The 19,970-nt window shown below is 38.5% G+C and overlaps 1 protein-coding gene across 2 annotated transcripts in view; it reads left to right on the top strand.

Moving 5' to 3' along the window:
- lingo2b (leucine rich repeat and Ig domain containing 2b) overlaps window positions 1-19,970 on the top strand; it is a 36,690-nt gene that overhangs the window by 11,374 nt on the left and 5,346 nt on the right. Inside the window, exon 1 of one of the 2 annotated variants that reach the window (XM_063909156.1) lies at window positions 19,791-19,968. The exons of the other annotated variant lie outside the window; for it this stretch is intronic. The gene's annotated coding sequence lies outside the window, so the exon portion shown is untranslated. Of the gene's footprint in view, window positions 1-19,790; window positions 19,969-19,970 lie in introns of those variants that run through there. 2 annotated transcript variants of the gene reach the window in all.

Below are 19,970 nucleotides of genomic sequence, written 5' to 3' on the forward strand. Positions count from 1 at the left end.
TTCCAGATAAGAAGGGCTTCTAGACAGCCCTGAACAATAACTATCTCATGGTAGCTTATGCTCAGTCATAGACTGGGATCAACAATGCGCCCTAACTGCCCCTCTTTAAGGGAGATAACAGCACTCCAAGGCCGAAAGACCTATGCCTTGGGAACGCAGACAGAGGATGGAGAAAATGATGAGCCGTCTCGAAGTTTTACTACCTAAGTCAAAAATTCCGTAACACCAACCACGTATTACAATGCTCCATGTTTCACAACACTAACCTAGTTTTACATATTACAACTTCAACTACACTAACTATGCGCTAAACAGGTGACACCGCGCTAACTATATTACAATGCAAGATTTTACAGCCCTAACCTTGTGTTACAATACTATCAGCTTAAAAATACTACAAAGGAGGCTGGGGGTGTCTGCCTAAGTTGCGAAATAGGGTGAGGATTGATGAGATTGCTTATTAGACATTGCTTATTTACCCTATAACTTAATGGCATAATACATATAAATGTATGTATAGACAGAGATCTTAAGTACATCCAAATGTCCTCTACCGGTTATTGTGAAAAGTCTTTTACTGCAGAGACACTCAAAGCTATACATTTGTGATTGATTTTAGGTGATGGTGTAACTTTTGAACAGCCAAGAGGTGTTTGAATAAAGTGTGATTGCTGTAGAAAAGTTGCACTGATGTAAGTTGTTTGCCTGAATAAATCACAGATTCTGGAGACAGCCACAAATTAGTTTTCGTCAATCATTTTTAACTTAATCTGACTGTGCAGAAGAAGTGACAATAAGGCAAAAGGGAGGGGGAGGAAGGGGCGGTTAAAGTAATTTCATTTCAATTCCATTCACTTCCATCGTATTGCTGAGATAAATCTAAACAGCAGAAATCTCGAAGCATTATCAAATAAAACGTAACTGTATCAGAGCCGTGGTTAGAGTTCTTTTTTGGGAGAATATTTGGACAGATAAGGGTTAGGGGTAGGGTTAGGGGTAGGTAACAACACGAGGCAGTAGAGGCATGGTGTACTTACACTTGATCACGCTTTTATATCACAGTAAGAGAAGTTGGAAGTCAGCAAAAACATTTTCAGGTGGGTGTTCAAATATAAAAACAGAAAATAAATCAATGTAAGTACCTAATTGGCACCATCATAAAAAATATATATTTTCACATTTATTTATTTATTATTATTGATTTTAACCAAACCCATGCTAACAGCTGAACATAAAAATAAAAAGTAAAAAGAGACCATCTTGAGATCCTCCAGCTGGGACAAAATATCGGGCCAGGGGTGTAAAGCCCCTTTGCCTCCCTTGCACAAAACCATACCCATCGTTGAACGGACTCCTTATTATTTAATTCAATCCAGGCTATTCCTTTTACACCCCAATAACAACGGATTGAAACTGAAATGAAAATAAGCTAAATCAACAATATCCAAATGAAATATTGAATTATAAGAACAAATCTGACATCCGCATCATTGAAAATAAAGAGTAAATAGGGAATCTAATCTTTGCAAAAGGGATGTTGTTACATTAACATTAGAATGCTAAAATGACTGAATTTATACAAAAACAACTTGCTTGAGTGCAGCTTGAAGGCAAGCTTCCCAAATGTTAGGTGATTATATGCTTGTTTGCCAAAATAAGAGCATTTGCTGTAATGCCGTAAGATTCTTGCAATCCAGCTGGCAAACACACTGGGAGGAATTAAAGCGTCTGACTGTAGAAAGCTGCACTAAGAGCACAGAATGTTTGGTGGGAGCCAGATTCTGTAGAAAGAACATTGCAGAGCAATCTCATTGTCACACTTTGGAGACTGTAAACGCACAGAGGACTGGGACAGTGACAATTTGACATGAGAACACCGTGAATGTGTTGCATTTTTGCTAATCTTGCATAAATGTGCAAGCAGTCCTTCTCAGCTGTGTCTGGTTTTAATTAGCATAGCCGTGTTGGAAATGGATCCACTGCAGAATAAACTGTCCCTTATTTTGCGAGCTGTTAATGGGACAGAATGCTGCTCTCACAGAAACACACAGCTCCTGCTTCAGGACTCTGAGAAATAGAGCGGATGAGCTGCAAGGTGTTATGTCGCACAGGCAAGTATTACTCAGTAGTATTGCATATAAACGTTTATTCAGAGACACGTACGTCAGGGAACTAACACAGAAAAGGTTTCAGGTTTTTTGCCAGGTGTTTATATGTCTGGACAAATGGTTAGTTGTGAGCAAAAAAAGGTTGATTTTTAAGATGGTCAGATGATGCGTTGCAAAGTGACCGTTGGCAAAATGGTCTCTTCTGTCATTCATTTAGCTATCTATTTCTATCTATCTATTCCTTTTTATGCATCTTATTCTTCTTTTTTATCTTGCTGTCTTTGTGCTGCTGTAAGAACTGAATTTCTCCTCTTGCTATGCATAAATGTCTTACTTAGCTTTTTCTATGTTGCTGCTCAAAGGGTTTTATTGAGTGGTACAATAACCGTATTGCCTTTTATCCCTCTGATATTTATATATCTTGGCTTGGATCTCAAAGAAGATAAAAGCTAGTCAAGGCTGTTTTTACATTTCAGATTGATTCTAGGTGAAGGTTTTACTCAGGAACAGCTAAAAGGTTCTTTTATAATTGTCATACAAGAATGGATTGATTTCAGTTCTGACACCTGGACACCTGTGAATATGTATGGTTTCGCTAACATTATTCTAATTACACAAGTTCCCAAGTTTTGTTTGAATTTTCACAAATGTAAATGACTGTGAACGAAAAGGACTATTAGAAGATTCAATTGTGTTCCTTCCAAAAAATGTCCACCTTTTATGCTCTTCCAGACTATACATAACAATCCACGGCTCCTGTCCTCCCAATTTCGTATGGAGTAATCATCCAACATTTTCTATAAATCCCCTGTGCATATGTATGGCATTTAAATTCATTGTGACCGTCACCATCTGTCTGTTTCCTGTTTTATTTAGAAATATCTTGTCTCCCTGTGTTTACTTCCTGTTTCTGTGTTTTCTCTCCTGTTTGATTTCCTAATTCTGTTCACCCGGTGTCTGTGTGTTTTTCCTTCCCTCCCAAGCTGTGTCTTGATTAGTCGTGCATCTATTTAAGTTCTGTTAGTTGTCAGATCCTTGATGTCATTTGGGAAGTCTTTTATGTTAAAATATTTTTTGTTGAACATATGTACATTCTGCAAATCATGACTGTGACACTGTATGGATTTGTCACTTATGGTTGTATATACATTTAATAGCCCTATAGCAGAATAATTGCTATCCATAAATAGTACCAAAATAAATTAGGCTGGATATGATGAGATCAAATGTATAACTCTAAGCCTTCATAAGAGAATAAAGCGAAGTACAGAATTAATTCTAAAACTAAATGCTGACACAAGCAACCTCATAAACTGAAAATATTATTTGGGTTTCTGTTGGCTCTTTCTCTCCTTAGTTTGGAGACAGTAATTAGTGGAATAATGATTTCTGGAGTATTTTACAATTCTGTTCCTTCACTTCAATTTCCCAAGTCAGATTTCTCATGAGATGTTTGCCTCTAGTTCACCCTTAGACATGTGCAATGTTGCATAAAACGCCATTATTCTGGAGTATAGAATACATTTGTTGCTTCATACCAAGTCTGGACAATTAAAGATTTACTTTACTTTACACATCTGTAGCCCAACAGATGTTTTTCTCTAAATAAAAATACTCCTTTTGGTTTAGAGAAGGCACAAAATGATGCGGATTAAACCACAGTCATGTAGCCGGTACATCATTTGATCATACACAACCTAGTTTTTGTAGTTTTTTTGTCTAAATACAACATTCGTTAGCCCTTCCCGAAAGGAATTTGCCATTATCCTTGTCTCTCCAGTTAGATATTCTTCATCCGCAGTTGTTCGTTATTTTTTTTCCCATTTTGTACTAGCGGCTTTATGCTCTATTCGAACATCAGACATTCCAAGATGTTGGACTAGAAAGCTGGCAGGGTTAATGTCCTGTACAAATAATTTGGAGATTGACATTTGCTGTATTACCGTTACTTTGAGTAATGTCGACATTTCAGACTTATCTCGGGTTTAAGCATGTGTTCATTTCGCAGATTGGGACATGATCATATAAATTCTATGAGGGATGGACAAAAATAGTCGACTTCCTTGTTATTAAAATGATAGTGTGACTTAATTGCATTGAGGTGTACAAACTCAAATTTGTAATGGAACAAAACAAATCTGGGTTGTACACTCATCCAAACTGATCGAGTAGGACATGGCTTATTGAGCGACAAAAGCACAGGAAATTAATAAGGCAATTTGTTGTCGATTACTCTCTGTAAAGAAAGAATACTATTTCTGCGAGCAACTAAGTGGTTGTAAGGTTTCCGGCCATTTATCAGTTTTAATGGGTCATTAAAGGAGAGGGAGCTTGCAGGATGCACTCAGGTTGCCAAGACATGTGCTAAGTGCACTCAGCATTCCCACATGGACCCCCATCAGCGGGCTATGCCATATTTGGACAATAACTTGGAACGCCGCTCATGTCTACAAAATCAATATTTCTTCATGCGTTATTTACATGCTCTTTTTATCGTCTTTGGCTTCGATTTCTTGCTTTCCAAAAAAACCTGAAAGAATTTTGGGGAAAACAAGCATGAATATGGTCTCAATGATTCCAGTGCTACTTACTTTGGGAAAAAGCAAATATAAAGATGATTGTGTCTGTCCTGAAGATGTTGCAGAATGAAACTAGCAATCAAATGCAGAGCTTGTGACTGTAAAAGGTAAAAATGCCATCAAAGTACCTCATCTTAATGTGAATATGAATTTCAGATATTCTTTCGTGTTGGTAAATATAACATATGGTTGTAACTGGATAACAGTTTCATTATATTAAGGCGTGCCACAGCAAAACAACTGAAACAAATCCTGACAAAAATGTTACTTTTTTTGTATTTTGTAAGGAAAGGCACACCCAAAATTCCACTGCACAGTAAACCTTCATCTTGCCTGTGACCTTTGCAGCGATCTGACTTGGGCCCAATGAAAAATAAAAAGACAGGACTATAAACGTATAAAGGGCCAGATGTGAAATATTACTAGAGAAAGGTGGTATCAATTTGTTAGTAATGTCTCTGGTACCCGGAGCAGCTGCCACCATTTACTCTGTGCTGTGTGTTCCGTTGATAGAAAATAGATGAGGTGCTAATGGGTGCGTGCCACCAGTAGTTCTCCATCCTGTGTAAAACCCGGTCATGGCTACAGAGGCCACTTTGTCCTCAGCTTCTCTGTATTGATTTCCTGGCAAATATTTTTTTTTCTTGAATGGTACAATTTGTAAGATTCTGAATGTTGGGACAGCTTAGCCGCTGCATATAGACAGAGACAATATGTAGCTTCACTTTGCCAAAAAAGGAGTCAGGGCTGAGTTATTTCATGTGCTACTTTTTTAGCTGGAGGGATTTTTAAACTAGCTTCCCCAAGAGGTTTGCCTTTTAGGATACCAGTGGTTCTGAAGACTACATGAGGGAAACACTGTTTAAATCTATAATAGGTGCTCCGTACAAACCACACTTCCTTCCAGCACAGGCAGCATGAACTCATCATTCTGCAGTGATAGATTTTCCTCTTCTCACTTGGTCACAAAGTGGATATCAGACTTTGCATAATGCCTGGGAGAATTTATGCATGCGAAGATGAGTTATTTCAGTTCATTTAATCACAATTAAGTGGTCCAAACCCATTCATTCCCAAAAGAGTTCAGTCTCACGCTATGTTTGCAGACAGCCAATTATGCAGCAGGTGTAAAAGGCAGGTAGTTTCCTTTGAAAGCATCCAGTAAGCTCTCTCACACACACACACACACACACACACACACACACACACACACACACACACACACACACACACACACACACACAGTCATTTGATGCTTTTACATTAATTCTGTGGATCTGCGTTCTGCTGTAAACAAAATCACAGAATAACAGCTTCTCAGTCTGGGTGAGCCTCGGGCTTTTGTTATATTTTAACTAAGATATCCACAAACACTTTAAAGCAGTCACTGCTTTTTTTGCTGCAACAGTTTTACCTATATAAGAGTGTGGAATTCAGTGGTGTAAAGTAACTAAGTACATTTACTCAAGTACAATTTTGAGAGATTTTTACTTCTACTACAATTCAGAGGTAAATCATGTACTTTTACTCCACTACATGTATTTAATCCCTTTAGTTACTTTGCAGATTTGGATTAATGATGTGAAATATTAAACCCTTAAATCAGACTTTAGTTCAGCTGGAGTAAATCCAGCAGCTACCCTGCAGTATACAAAGCCATTAAAACTAGCTGCACCTTTACCAGCTCTGAGAACACTTTAATGATCAATAATTATAAAACATATCAGAGATATTATTCTGAAATGGACCAATCAAACAATGACTACTTTTACTGTCGCTACTTTAAGTACATTTAGATGAGAATACTTTCTACTTTTACTGGAGGAACATTTTGAATGCAGGACTTTCACTGTAACAGAGTATTCCTACACTCTGGTACTTCTACTTTAACTCAAATACAAGATCTGAGTACTTCTCCCATCCGTGGTGGAATTAAGCAATGTTCTATCTTTGCTGGCGACCAGTAGAAATTGTAGAAATGCTATTGTTTACTAGAAAGATCTAACTGAGGAACCTGGTCTAGTTTGGATTGGAAATAGTACTCAATGATCAATCTAAAATAATAAACATTTACTGGTTTCTGAGATTAGTTGATTTGCTTGTTAAACTATTAGTTTGGGAATTTTGACAGACATTTTTTGGCAAATCTAAAATGGTGTACTACATGGAGTAAAGACTATGACCCCAATGGGGGAGTTCAACAAGGTGTGGTTTGTATGATGCATCATTAAAGTCCAAAGTTGTTTATTACGAATGAACTCACTCGAATGTGGGCTAAAGGGAGAGCTAGTTAAGATGCAACAGTTGGTCGAATCCAACACTGTTTGGGTTGCTTTATAGCCCACTTGGTAGGGCTCTCGGTCGATATAATGGGGCTAGTCCCCTTGTGGTGAACCCATTATCAAATCTGGCCTCGGACCATTTGCCGCACATCATCCCCTCTGTCTTTCCCTTTCTACTACAAAAGACGTTTGGTAAGAGGTGTTCTCTTTCTCCTGAATGAATCATTGGTCCATTGGATGGTTCTTGGATAAAAAGTTGAAGGTACATCCCTGTGTACTAAAGAACGAAGGGGGAAGTTAGCTTCGTGTATTTAATCACTGACCACTCCAACTTAATCATAAACCTGATTTGGCTGGTGTTTACTGTCTTGGGAACAATGTTATTCAGTTTGAAGGAGAGAAATAGGTTGAGTAGAGCCATTGCCCAATCAACCTGTTTGTGGATCCCGGGTCCGGCTCCAAAGCAGCACAACGCTCTTTGTTTTTCTGACTGTCAGTTCGCTTGAGGCAAAATTGTCATGATCTTGATTTCTGGTGTTCTATTTAGAAACAATTCCAGTGTTGTGTGGTTTCTATTTCATAATTTATTTCGTATTCATCCCTATACCTAACCCTTACCCAAACCCCCTGAGGCTCATAGGTGATCTGACCAAAATCCAGCCAAAATGCAAATAAATTCCCCTAGTACGTTCCTCAACTCGTATTCATCCCTATACCCTAACCCTTACCCCAATCCTACCCCCTGAGGCTCATTAGTATTCTTACCAATAGCAAGCCAATGTCCAAAAGAGTTTCCTCACTGGGTTTCCTCATTCATTATCATCCCTGTGCTTAACCCTAACCCAGAATCAGAAAGGAGATGTCTTTTGGTGTATACCTTTCCAGTTGGTTGTTCACGGACATCTAGACAAGCCTGACAATTGTAACCTTTTGTGCAAAGCTACACACCAAGCTCAGATTTTTTATATGTTATAACGTTATTTTTACTTGCCCAACACCTTTAACACAAACTATAATTACGATTCAATGACAATCATATCAAGGGAAGAAGGTAGAGGCACTACATACAAGTTTTCTACCCAATTACATATGAATACCAACTTTCTTATGTATCTGACAAAAGTGATAGCTGTGTGTTAATCCATCTGATTTCATACTGTCTCTTGACAACTCCTACGTAGTGTCCGTCATGCTAACACCGTGCATGCTGAGCGAGATTCTGTCAGAAAGGGTTGATGAGAATGATTCTTTCCTTTCCACTCCAATGTCACCTTGGCTGTCACAGCGACTTGAACTCGTTTCGGAGCACGAGTGATTTCTAGGGAGTGGCAGTGGAGATTTCTAATCCGTCAGAATGATTTGGTGACAGGCGAAAGTGCTAATCCCCCTCATGTTATTCGGTGCCAGCGAGGACTGCCTAATCCCTGGCTGTGGGTCTAATGTAAAAAAAGATATGACGCTAACTAAACGACTCTCTAGGAAAATGAGAGGAGAAAGATCAAAATATTTACAGCGCCAATATTTACTGCTCCCCAGTGTATATGGAAGTAAATATAATTTAGCTCCAAGCCAAATTCATGGGATGATTGGCATGATGAGTGGAAACCCATTCTCTTCCTCGGGCGAATGGAATTGAATGTGAAAAGCAAAAAAAGTGTCTTTAACCTGTTTAAGGGCTATATTAGTATTTTGTTCTTGAAAAAAACAGACTTAGTTTTCACATATTGTATCATGTTTAAGAACGTTTTCAGAAAAACCCATGAATGCAAGTGATGCTGCTTATATCTCCTTCCCTTTTCCTAAACACAAACTCATCTGAAGCCACTGAGAACATTTCACAGCTTTGGCACAAACGTCCAGTTCAAATTAAAAACATCAGTCTGAAAAAGAGCAACTTATTCTACCTCGCATTCAGGCTTTAGTCAAAATTCTTATTATTAATAATTGATAGCGGGCAGAATTAGTTCCTAGAAATGTGGAGCTGAACACAGAAAATATCTGGCCCCATGCTGACACAACGAGTAAGTGGAAGAGACTTTCCAGGGAAAGAAGTGTAAGTTCTTTGCACGAAAAATCTTTTGGAATGAAAGCATATAATCATTGTGAATCCCTTGGCTGATAATAGGAAATGACTTTTAAAAGCTTGTATTAATTATAGAGCTGTCAGAAGCATCCTGCTTTAGTTTCCGATTCCGAATGTTTACTCTCAGTTGAAATCATTCAGTTTTGAAGAGGAAATGGTGGAAATGAGGTGTGCAGTGACCCAGAGGGAGAGTGGGGAGAATAGCAGCAAGATGTCCCCAAGCACTGCAAATGAATTGGAAACTTCTATTCAAACTGCACGAGTTAATCACGTAATTATTAGCACTCGGATGCAGCCACATTTTTGTTCAGCGTGACCTCTTATTCACAGCGGTGAATCACCATTTCTGACTGAATGGGTCTGAATGAGTGATTCCACAAAAAAGGTCTAAAAATATATTTTCATTGTGGAGCTGCATGTAGAAACAGACAGAAATATAGAATTAGTTTGACATTTGGGGAAATAAGCCTTTGCACTAGCTTGCCAAGATGAATTAATGTTATATTGTGTAGGATTTCATGTTTATATTAGATCAGTATAGATTAGACTTTCATGGAAATGTATCTCAATTGGTTTTTAATTAAAAAACATAGCGGGGAAATACATTTGATTTTATTCAGATATATACATACATACACATACATTATACATAACATGTATACAGTAACATTATATATATTGAACAATACATATTTATGCATTTCATTATTTTATTAATCACTCATTATTTTGATTATAGCATATTTAAATGCATTAAATTACTATGCAGTGTATTGTGCTACTATATACTATTATCACACTATCCCAAGGTAATATCCATTTCACTTAAATTAATTATTACTTATACGCATTAGAAAACATATGTGCATTGACTAATTGCATCTAATTTTAATGTTTCGGTTTTTTCCCCATACTTATTCTTCACTCTCCAATAATTAATCTCATTAGAATAAAGCTTTATAAGTTTTGTTCTATAACCAGTTATCATTAGTTATGGCAACTATGAAAAAAAAACATTTTCCATTCTAAATGAAGACACACATTATCGGTATTTGGTTTATTGAATTGCTAAATGAGTGTATGACATTTTAAACAACCAAAACAAATAATGCAGTACCATACCTACTGTATCATGTTTGATCCACACATTTTCAATAGGACATAAGAACAAATTAAAGAATAGAAAAAAGATATCCTGCCTCAATCGCATACATGTTTATCTAATGTATTGGTTGAAAATACAAAATGAAACCTTTCTCAATTAGTAGCAAAATAGCTAGCTCGATGTGTCACATGAGTCACAACCCAACAAGTGAATAGTGGTCTTGAATTTGGTAGGTATACCCCTCTACTTCCTGCATTACATTGCTAGAGGGCAGTGGACCTTGCCCCCTGGGAAGTGCTACAGAAATTGAATCATATGTTTGTAGTGTCAAAGCAGTGGAACTACATCTTCTGTGTCTGTCCGTGACGTCATTGACCCAAAAATACTTTTCCCATTGACTTACATTGTGAAGGAGACATCTGTAAATCAGCAAATCATTTTTTTTTTTTTTAGCAAAATCCGCTACCTAGTACAACCACTTGGATTCCCCTTGGTTAAATCATTAGGGCCTAAAAGTTGTAAAATACGCTCAGAGCCGACTGAGCCAAGAGCGGCCATTAGAATAGAATCGGAGGATGAAACCCTCTTTATTGTCACATACATGCACACAGCAGAGCACACACAGTGAAATTGGTCCTCTGCATTTAACCCATCCTAGTACTAGGAGCAGTGGGCAGCTATTGTGCAGCGCCCGGGGAGCAATGGGGAGGGGGGATTGGAGGTGTCCGGTGCCTTGCTCAAGGGCACCACAGCAGGGCCTAGGAGGTGAACTGGGACCTCTCCAAGTAGCAGTCCACTTTCCATGTTTTTCCAAGTCTGTTCGGGGACTTGAACCGGCGACCCTACGATTCCCAGTCCAAGCCCCTACTTACTGAGCCACTGCTGGACATTACGCTGCAGATTGGAGGTGGCGCTTAAGAAAACGTTAGTGAACATGCTCTATGGGCCTACATACCAGCATTCTTTCTCTCGAGAAAAAGGCTATTTTAGTTTCATGTGCCACTGACAACATTTATTAGGAATAAACAGCCCCACCCCCGAAGCTGAATCCAGTTCTCTTTATACATCCATGCAGTGGACACATGGCAGATGGTATACGATATGGTTGGCAGCTAATTGTTATAATATTTTTGAATATTAAGCCGGAGCCTGCGGCTGGTTAGCTTATCCTAAACCCTGACAGAGTAAACCGTGCGATTCAACCAATGTGCCTAAGAGCACGACTACAGCTCACTAATTAACACGTTCTATGTTGTTGATAAATCCGTACAAAATTGATGCGGAAAACTGGAAACTGGAAGTGTACCAATAGCTGATGTGTTGCTCGCTCCCTTTCAAATGTCATTTTATGGTGGGTTGAAGTCAGTTCTTTTCAAAATCCCATATGTTCTGTAACAGTCCAATAAAAAAAGGATATTGCATCATATCCATTCATCTCCCCCGATAATTGAATCCAGCTGGTTGTATTGACTCTTATCAAAGCTTCAATGAACAGAACATGGACTCAAGAGGACAACGTATCTCTTCTTAAAATAAATAAAAATGCCTTATTTATGAGGTTCCGTGCTGTTTTCAAATGAGAGCACTTTCCATTGTTTCATTTCCTCTGAGAAACGTCTGTTGAATCTTAAAATCAAGGACGAACTTTAATCAATACTTGGGATCAATGTGGGCCCCATATAATTGCAACAGGGCCCTACTAGGACAGTACAAATGCCTCCCTTGAGTTTTGCTTCGAACATAAAAATGTTGACAACAAGAGACTAACATCAGTGGGCTCTTTTTCCCCTTTAGATGTAAGTTAACACTTGACCTTTTCAAAGTGGCGACGCCTCTCCGCCTTTGTGGTCTGGCGTCATCTGAAATTGAATGGGACAGAGAATGACGCCACAGTTCTTTCACCTTCTGAAAAAAAATTAATCATATGTTACATGGTGTGTAGACCTTCCCCGGTTAAGTAAAACCTTGTATTTGGGCTATTTTGGTCTTTTTTTAAAATGGTTGTGAGGATTTCACACAAGCTTAACTGAAGATAATCCCGACCCCTACCCCAGCTTGCAGTAAGCCTTGGATGGCACTACAAACTTGCAACTAAACGATAATGCAGTTTTGAAAGAAATGACATGGAACTTGTCGGTAGAAGATAACATTATAGGACTGGGTTCAGGAAGAAGAAACTGCTTTAATATGCTATGACAAATCTCATTTTGGTGAATGAGAAAGATGCCTATGAATCAGTGCAGTCGGTAGTACACATATACCATGAAAAATGGATGAGTGCTACCTCCCGAGACTAAAATTAGACAGGAACCTAATATGTTGAGTGTCCTTCAAGTAACACTGTGATTTATAAGCAACGACAAGAGACACAGGGTGGGAAAAAATCTGCTATTCCACTAAACCCGAGATAGGTAAAGAAACGTAATGCCAGTCGACACACGGTAAAAAAATGTGATTATTTCTTTAAAATTGAAATCTAAGCAGCCATTGAGGTGAAGCATTGGCATCTTTTCAAGCAGGCATTTCACAAAATATGATTACTGTGTGACTGTCCATCATTACAACAGTGAAGTAGAATATACAATGGATAATCAAGCTGCTATGAATATTGAATTTTCCGTTTCGCAAGCTTTAAATGTGAGTGTGTGCATGTTAATGCTTTGGGAAAATATGCTTAAGAAACTTAACTAGTTCATTAAATAATACGGAAAGACCTTAATTAACTTGTTTTCATTCCTTCAAATGCATCTGTGGGCAAAAGCCAGTCATTAATGACTTACATTTGAAAGTGTACGCTAAATGGCTTATTATTAAATATTTTTATTAGGTAATGTATGCATTGCTGCAAATTAGTAGCAAAATAGCCTGAAACACATTTTTTCTGGCCTGACACTAGAAAGTAATTGCTATTAGTCATCTAGACATAGGTGTCCAGGTTAGGGTTGAGAAAAGAGCCACAATGTTTGTAAGATAATTCACAAGTGTATTTGGTCGGTTCTCTAAAAGCCTGCATAAGTTATAGATTTTTAAACCTATTTTTCTGGTAAAACTTAATTATTCTTAGTAAAATTTCTTCTTAATTTTTCTGGATTGCATTACTTGACGAATGTAGATGTAATATAGGTCTCTTTTCTGTTTTGACTCCACCAATTTCTGGTGGATATATTCAACATAATATTTCCGCAATTGGGTTTATATTGAATGCACTTTAAATGCCTGGTGCGTTTCATGCAGGCACTGATAGGAATTCGGTTAACCTGTTGCTAAAGTCTTACATTTTGTCCTGGGAAATGTTTTACAGTAGCTTTATAAAGCTTTTTTGCTAGACCAACAGTAATGAGAGCAGTCAAACTGAAATATAAAAAAGTGGCAGTTACATTAACTAGAATTAACTTCAGCAGGGCCAAAGCTGCATTCACATGCTCCTAGAATGGTCCCATTGCCGGGGGTTGGGAATTCTTCCTTCATATTATAGTGTTTTCATGAGCTTTAAGTCATAATGTGATTTGTCAAAGGCCTATTGTATTGCTTTAACTGCTCTGATTAATTCTAATATTTGCGTCACAACTCATAGCAAAGGAAGGTATGCATATTTTATTTTGACAAAATATTGGCGAAATATTCTTCAGATTCTGTCACCACATGAGGCAAATGCAGCAAAAGTGGCACACATCTTGCACATTTGAATACAATGGAGACTTTGTGTTTGTATCAGCTATGCAATTGGGATCCGCTCCCATTTATATTGAGTTATTTCTTGGCCCACTCTAAACCTTTCCATGAGGTTTCATGAAAATTGGGCCAGGAGTTTTCCTGCGTACAGACAATCCAAGCTAAAAGTATAACCATCTTTGCTGGAATAAAAAAGAACTTATATGCTTCAGAGAGCTAAGAACTGCATAGTAGATACGTCTCTGTGGGTTTGTCACTACAAGTGACACCTTTCACATTATACAATACATAGTCATTTGATCTATTATAAATCTGACGGCATTTGATTCCGACTTGCCATGTTGAAAGTGCCACAGAAAAGTCATACATTTTAAAGCAGTGAGATTGCCTCGATAACCTTTATTTAAAAGTAACCTGGGTGCTTATTCAGACTCAACATGAAAATTCACCATATATACGAAAACCACATCCAAACGGAGCTTACATTTGAACTGAAACAGATAATAAATGAAAAAACGGCACATGGTGCTGTGATATAATTCCTCTGGTGGAGGAGCGTCATGTTCACATTATTCATGTCCACACAGCACGGAGGCTCTGATACAGAATGTTTGTGCTTTTTATTTCATTTCTGGTGGCTCAAGTTTAGAAGCACTATGAAGTCCCTCCCTGCGTCTATCAGTATGAGCAAACACTGACGAAGTATTAACGGGACTAAATCCAGAGACTGCAGGGTAAAGCAACCTCCCTGGTGAGCCCGCAGCACAGCAGATGAACAACAAGCCACATGGTGGAAGACAGGATATGCAGTTGATGGCTCAACAAGGCAGCGCTTCAGAGGAAACATGGCCAGTGGTGCAGAAAGGAGCTGCTTAATTGGCAGAGTTTGAATGCACAAGCACTAATTAGCCGCGAGGAACAAGGTTCTACTTCCGATTCCCAACAGCATTCTTAAAACTCCGCTGACATATCGCACTCTGTAAGGGTGGTCAGTAAGCAGAGTTCTATTATTCCCAGAATAGAAAATGCATTTTGTTAGCATTTGTTATGCATACACAGTGCATTGTCATTAACAAGAGCATGAGCACAGAACAAAGTATTAGGGATGCTTGTGCTTATTGCACAATCCAAATCTCAATAGTCTCACATCTCACAAGACATACAGTTCTCATTCTCTACATCCTCTGTGTAATGGTATGGACATATTTAAAAAGGCTAATCAACAGGGATTTGCTTTGTTCCATCAGACGGCTTGATGAATAGAATATGTTACTGTCATGTTTTGTTAATGCATCGTATCACAACCAACAAGGTTCCCTTTTGAATTCGCATCAAATCACATGTAAGGCACCGCTCGTGAATCGTAAACACAGTTTGCACGCATGTTTCTTCGCGCAACAACATGCAGAAGCAAAATTGATGATTGGTTTTAGCGATGTTTCCTTTGAGGTCAATTATCATGCAGAGTAGGTAATTTTATATGCTCAAACTGCGGCAATAATTGCCTACATGTGAACCCTCTCATGTGAAATAATTCCATTATTCATGCCAGTATTATATCTGGAAATGAGCAAAGCAGTAGATTCAGGCCCATGTTAAATATGTCAAGAGAAAAAAGCAGGATGAATGAAAACTGTGCACTTTTCACTACTCCAGTGATATACAGTGACAAATGAAACAAATATATACATCCTTCTTCCTTTTTATAACTGAACAAACAACTGGTAAATTGAATAAGATTTATGTTGAAGTGCAAATTAATTGCATCCATGTAAGTGAATTCAAGGCCTCATATTGGCGACAGTGCAACAAAGCAGGATTTATAGCATAGATTATTGTGTTCAGTCATCACAAGAGCCTTTAATACCTTGACCACACATATTTTTGCTAAAAAGTTAGCTTAAACTACACATAATTGGCTACCTTTGATAATAACGTTAGCCTAAAACACACATTGGGCTAACTTGGCTTATAACATTAGCTAAATTCACACACATTTTGCTTACTTTGCTATTAAAGGTAGCTTAAACCACACATTTTGGGCTTTGCCAAAAACATTAGCTTAAAGTTGTGGTATTGCAGATGCTGCTTCTCACAAAGATACAACACAAAGCATTTACAAAAGTAAAAGTGTCAGGCACAAATTCTGTCAATAAAAGTCATTATTAATTCATACGTATGTGGCGATCAATGCTGTAATTTGGCGTAATTTAAAATATTGATTGGAACAGTTCAATTAAGTCCTCCTCAGTTTAAAATAAATTTGCTCTGCTCCTGTCACAGGCAGCAGATGTTAAAAGTGGGGTGATAATGAACAGGGTTTTAATAGTGCTCGTCTTCACACAGCAACATGTGCACCGTAGCGTTGCTTGAGATCTCCTTGGAAGAGCTGGAATCACTCTCAAGCTTTACTTAGTTAAATTCACATTAGAAATCAAGTCGAGTCAAGTCATGCGAACAAGGGTTTTATCTTATCTCGCCGGCATGGCATTTCTTTGTGTATTTATGCTCTATCTCATACGCCGCTCTCTTTATTCTTCCCTCTCCCTCACTCTAACAGTGACTCATGCATCAGCCTACAGCTCCTTTTTCAGCTGTCAGATTTCCTACAGTTTCACTGACTCTAATCCAATTCAGAACCAAATCCCAAAACACTCAATCCTGTAGGCTGCCCTTCTCAATGACCCCCTCTTACCATTACGATTTACCCATAATTCTGCTGGATCTTGAATGTTTTCAATATTGCCCCTGACACGGTTTGCTCTGAGTGTTTCTAAAAATATTCCTGGGGTTTAAGGTAGTCGAGAAATGGCCACTAGTCAAGTGAATTCTATTTACATGGCCCAATATCACAAATTTGCCTCAGGAGGTTTTACATTCTGTGAAGCATACAGCACCCTCTCTGTCCACGACCAAACTTATATATTTCAGGTTTTTTAAGCAAATTGATTAGAGGGCTGCTTTAGAGTGTGGCTGTACCGAGTCCTGAAAACCCAGAAACGCGTAAATGAGTTAGCATTTTACAACTTCCGGTTCCCTCTTCTTCAACTTAGCGTTTTGGTTTGTGTTTTTCGTAAGACGCCAGAAATAACGTGGTTGACACTGAAGAAATGTTAATGTATTGTTCTTATCATATTAATTCATTTAACTCTAACATAAAATATGTCAGTAAACACCCCTCTCGTCAATGTCCGAAGCGTGCACGTGTCACAAAAACGGCAATTGCTAACAAGTGACAAAATGAATTACTAAACACCCTCACACCGACACAAGACCGCCCTTAGCTCACCGATGGGGATGTGTAGCCATGCGTCCATGATGTAGTTCGTTTATAGCCTTACATTACCTTTTTACTTCTGCTGATTGCATTTTATGCTAAAATCCAAAGGGGAAATCCTAGCTTTATTTCAAAGGAGCGATGCTAACTTCTCGGTCAGCCTACAATAATATTTAATCACTGCACCACTCTCTGGGATGATCATTGTGTGATTTAATCCAGCAGACACTCAACCACTCGAGCCAAGATAAGCCTATATTACTTTTTGACATTACCTTAAAATACACCAGTAACATGAGAAAGGTCTTTCCAAACCCATGTACTGTATGTGTGTCTGTATCAGTGGAATTCTCCAAAAATACTATATCTCTGAATTGATATTCTTTTGATCATAATGTACAATTTTTTTTTTACTTCAGTTCACTGTGCTCCCCTGAAACTGCTTGGAGCCCTCCTGGGGACGCCTGCCTCACACATTGAAAACATCTGTCACGTCTATGAATAATTCATACAAAAGTTCCATCAAATTTTGCCAACATAAAATATAACAAGAACTTCATCACCTTTACCCTACAATATTGACTCATTTAACACACATGGAGCCACATAAGACATGTCTGTCCACAGGGACAATATAATATATGAGACCACCAACTAGAAAATATCTAGTTGTTTCTCATAGAGTAGTGCATTGATGACATTTGCATCACAAGGGCTCCCGAAAGAAAAAACAATGGGATTTCCACATGGCAAACACACATTTTGTTCAGCAGGAAAATCTCCATTTATTAACACCACTTAGTGATGTTTTTTAAGTGGTAAAGTAATAGGCAGAAGTAGAACGCTAACGTTAGGCTATAACAACTACATCACGTTGCATGGCTTTGGTCCCCAAGGCTAAGCTAAAGGCGGCTGAGCTAAAGGCAGCTAAACTAAAGGCAGCTAAGCTAAAGGCAGCTAAGCTAAAGGCAGCTAAACTAAAGGCAGCTAAGCTAAAGGCAGCTAAGCTAAAGGCAGCTAAGCTAAAGGCAGCTAAGCAAAAGGCAGCTAATAGTCGGCGTAATGACTTTATGCAGTCCCTTTTCAGCAACTGTTGTTTTCATGACACATAGAAGCTTTAGACATTTACACAGTATTTGCCTTCATTGTTAAAATTAAAATATTGATTCAGCTCTAAAACGTAATTTTTTATATCTGCAAATATGCCATTAAATGCCATTTCCTGGTTTAATGACCACAAATCAATGAGTAGCTACAAATTAGGTTTTTATTTGAAATGGTCCCTCATTGTTTATTACATTTGGAACAGCTTTTCCATTGCACCTGAAAGCACTACTTTATTTCTCCCTACTCCCTAACAAGTTAATTTTATTTCCACCTGCTTTTCACTCCTTACATAATCTACCATTCCCAGCAAGACTGCTTTAGCTCCGTTTAGCTGAAAAAACTGAAACCTTCTTAAACAAATCTCTTGCAAAGTCTGAACAGGTGCCACACAAAACAAAAGGAAATATAATCTGCAGAAGCCACCGTTCTTTGCCAGCTAGCTACAGTTTATGTTCTTCTTGGATGTTTTTCTATCATTGTGGATTCTTTGAAACACCATTCTGCCATATAGTCTTACATGATCACATACAATCATATCATAAAACAGTCTGTCAACCCTTATCAGCTGTCCATTCAGGCATTCTGTGGTGGGAGAAACATGTCTTAAAGGCAAATAACTGAGAACCTGAAAAAAGAAAAAGGGCTCTGTATGCCAGATATGGATTGGGACATCAAACAGACTGCTGGTCTCAAGCAGAATCAAAGCTCCATCATTGTTCAAGGTTATGCTGAAATAATATTTTAATCCAAGACCATGATCTACAGTCTTGGGGAATCATCTTCATTTCATCAGTTTCTGCACTGTGACACCTGGATCTGGACCCATGTTGATCAGGAAATGCTTCAAATACTTCTTATTTGTTAGGAGGAGCTCTACGTCTCTGTAGAAACTAATGGATTTTGATCTGTAAGAGAATTCTTCATCTTTTATGGTTTACCTCCAGCAAAAGCAAAAGAAACACAAGGATAGCTATTTTTTCCTGGGTGTTTTTCTGATATGAGCATAAATAAGTTACACAGAGGTAGTGTTTTTACACCAACTCTCTTGAGCAAAGCCATGGTAGGAGTTTGTGTTTCCTGACACACAACTCTCCAACAGATCACCAAGACCAGTTCCCCAGAAGACTACTGGACTGTAATTATTAAACAGGGAGGCACAGAGGAACAGAGGCTGACAGGTAAAGGCAGACGGTTAAATACAAAAAGACAGAATCGGGCTTGTGGAGGGTAGACAGACAGAGATAGTTACCAGAGCCGCAGATGGATGGGCAACAAGACAGCTCGACAAATAGCAAGGCGTCCAGAATGACAGATTGGAAACACCTTAAACCAGCCCCTGCTTTACCAATGAAGCTGAATTTCCAGGGATGTATTCAATTTGTTAGTTTTCTCAATGCGAAGTCTAAGGAATATGAACAAATGTCACGCTCCTGACTCCATTTCTTCCCATTTTCCATTAATGTGATTGGCAGACTACACAGAGCGGATGGGAGTCAGGGTTTGTAGTTGCTGTGGCAACGGCCTGCTCTTTGTTAAAGGCTACATTCCTGGCATCTGATGTTTCTGCGCTGCGATCGATAGAAAAGCAAGCCTGCAGGGACTGATGAGCGGACTGGAGCTTTTGCCAGGCCAGACAGGACCGGGGAGGTAAAAGGAGTTAGGTGGAAGATGTGTGAACAGGAGGACGGAGAGATAAAACAGCGATAGGAAGAAAGAGGGGAGATATGGAGATGTGTGCTCTGCTGCCACGGAGGGGT

Source organism: Eleginops maclovinus, chromosome 19 (assembly GCF_036324505.1).
Source record: "Eleginops maclovinus isolate JMC-PN-2008 ecotype Puerto Natales chromosome 19, JC_Emac_rtc_rv5, whole genome shotgun sequence".
Taxonomy (NCBI): Eukaryota; Metazoa; Chordata; class Actinopteri; order Perciformes; family Eleginopidae; genus Eleginops; species Eleginops maclovinus.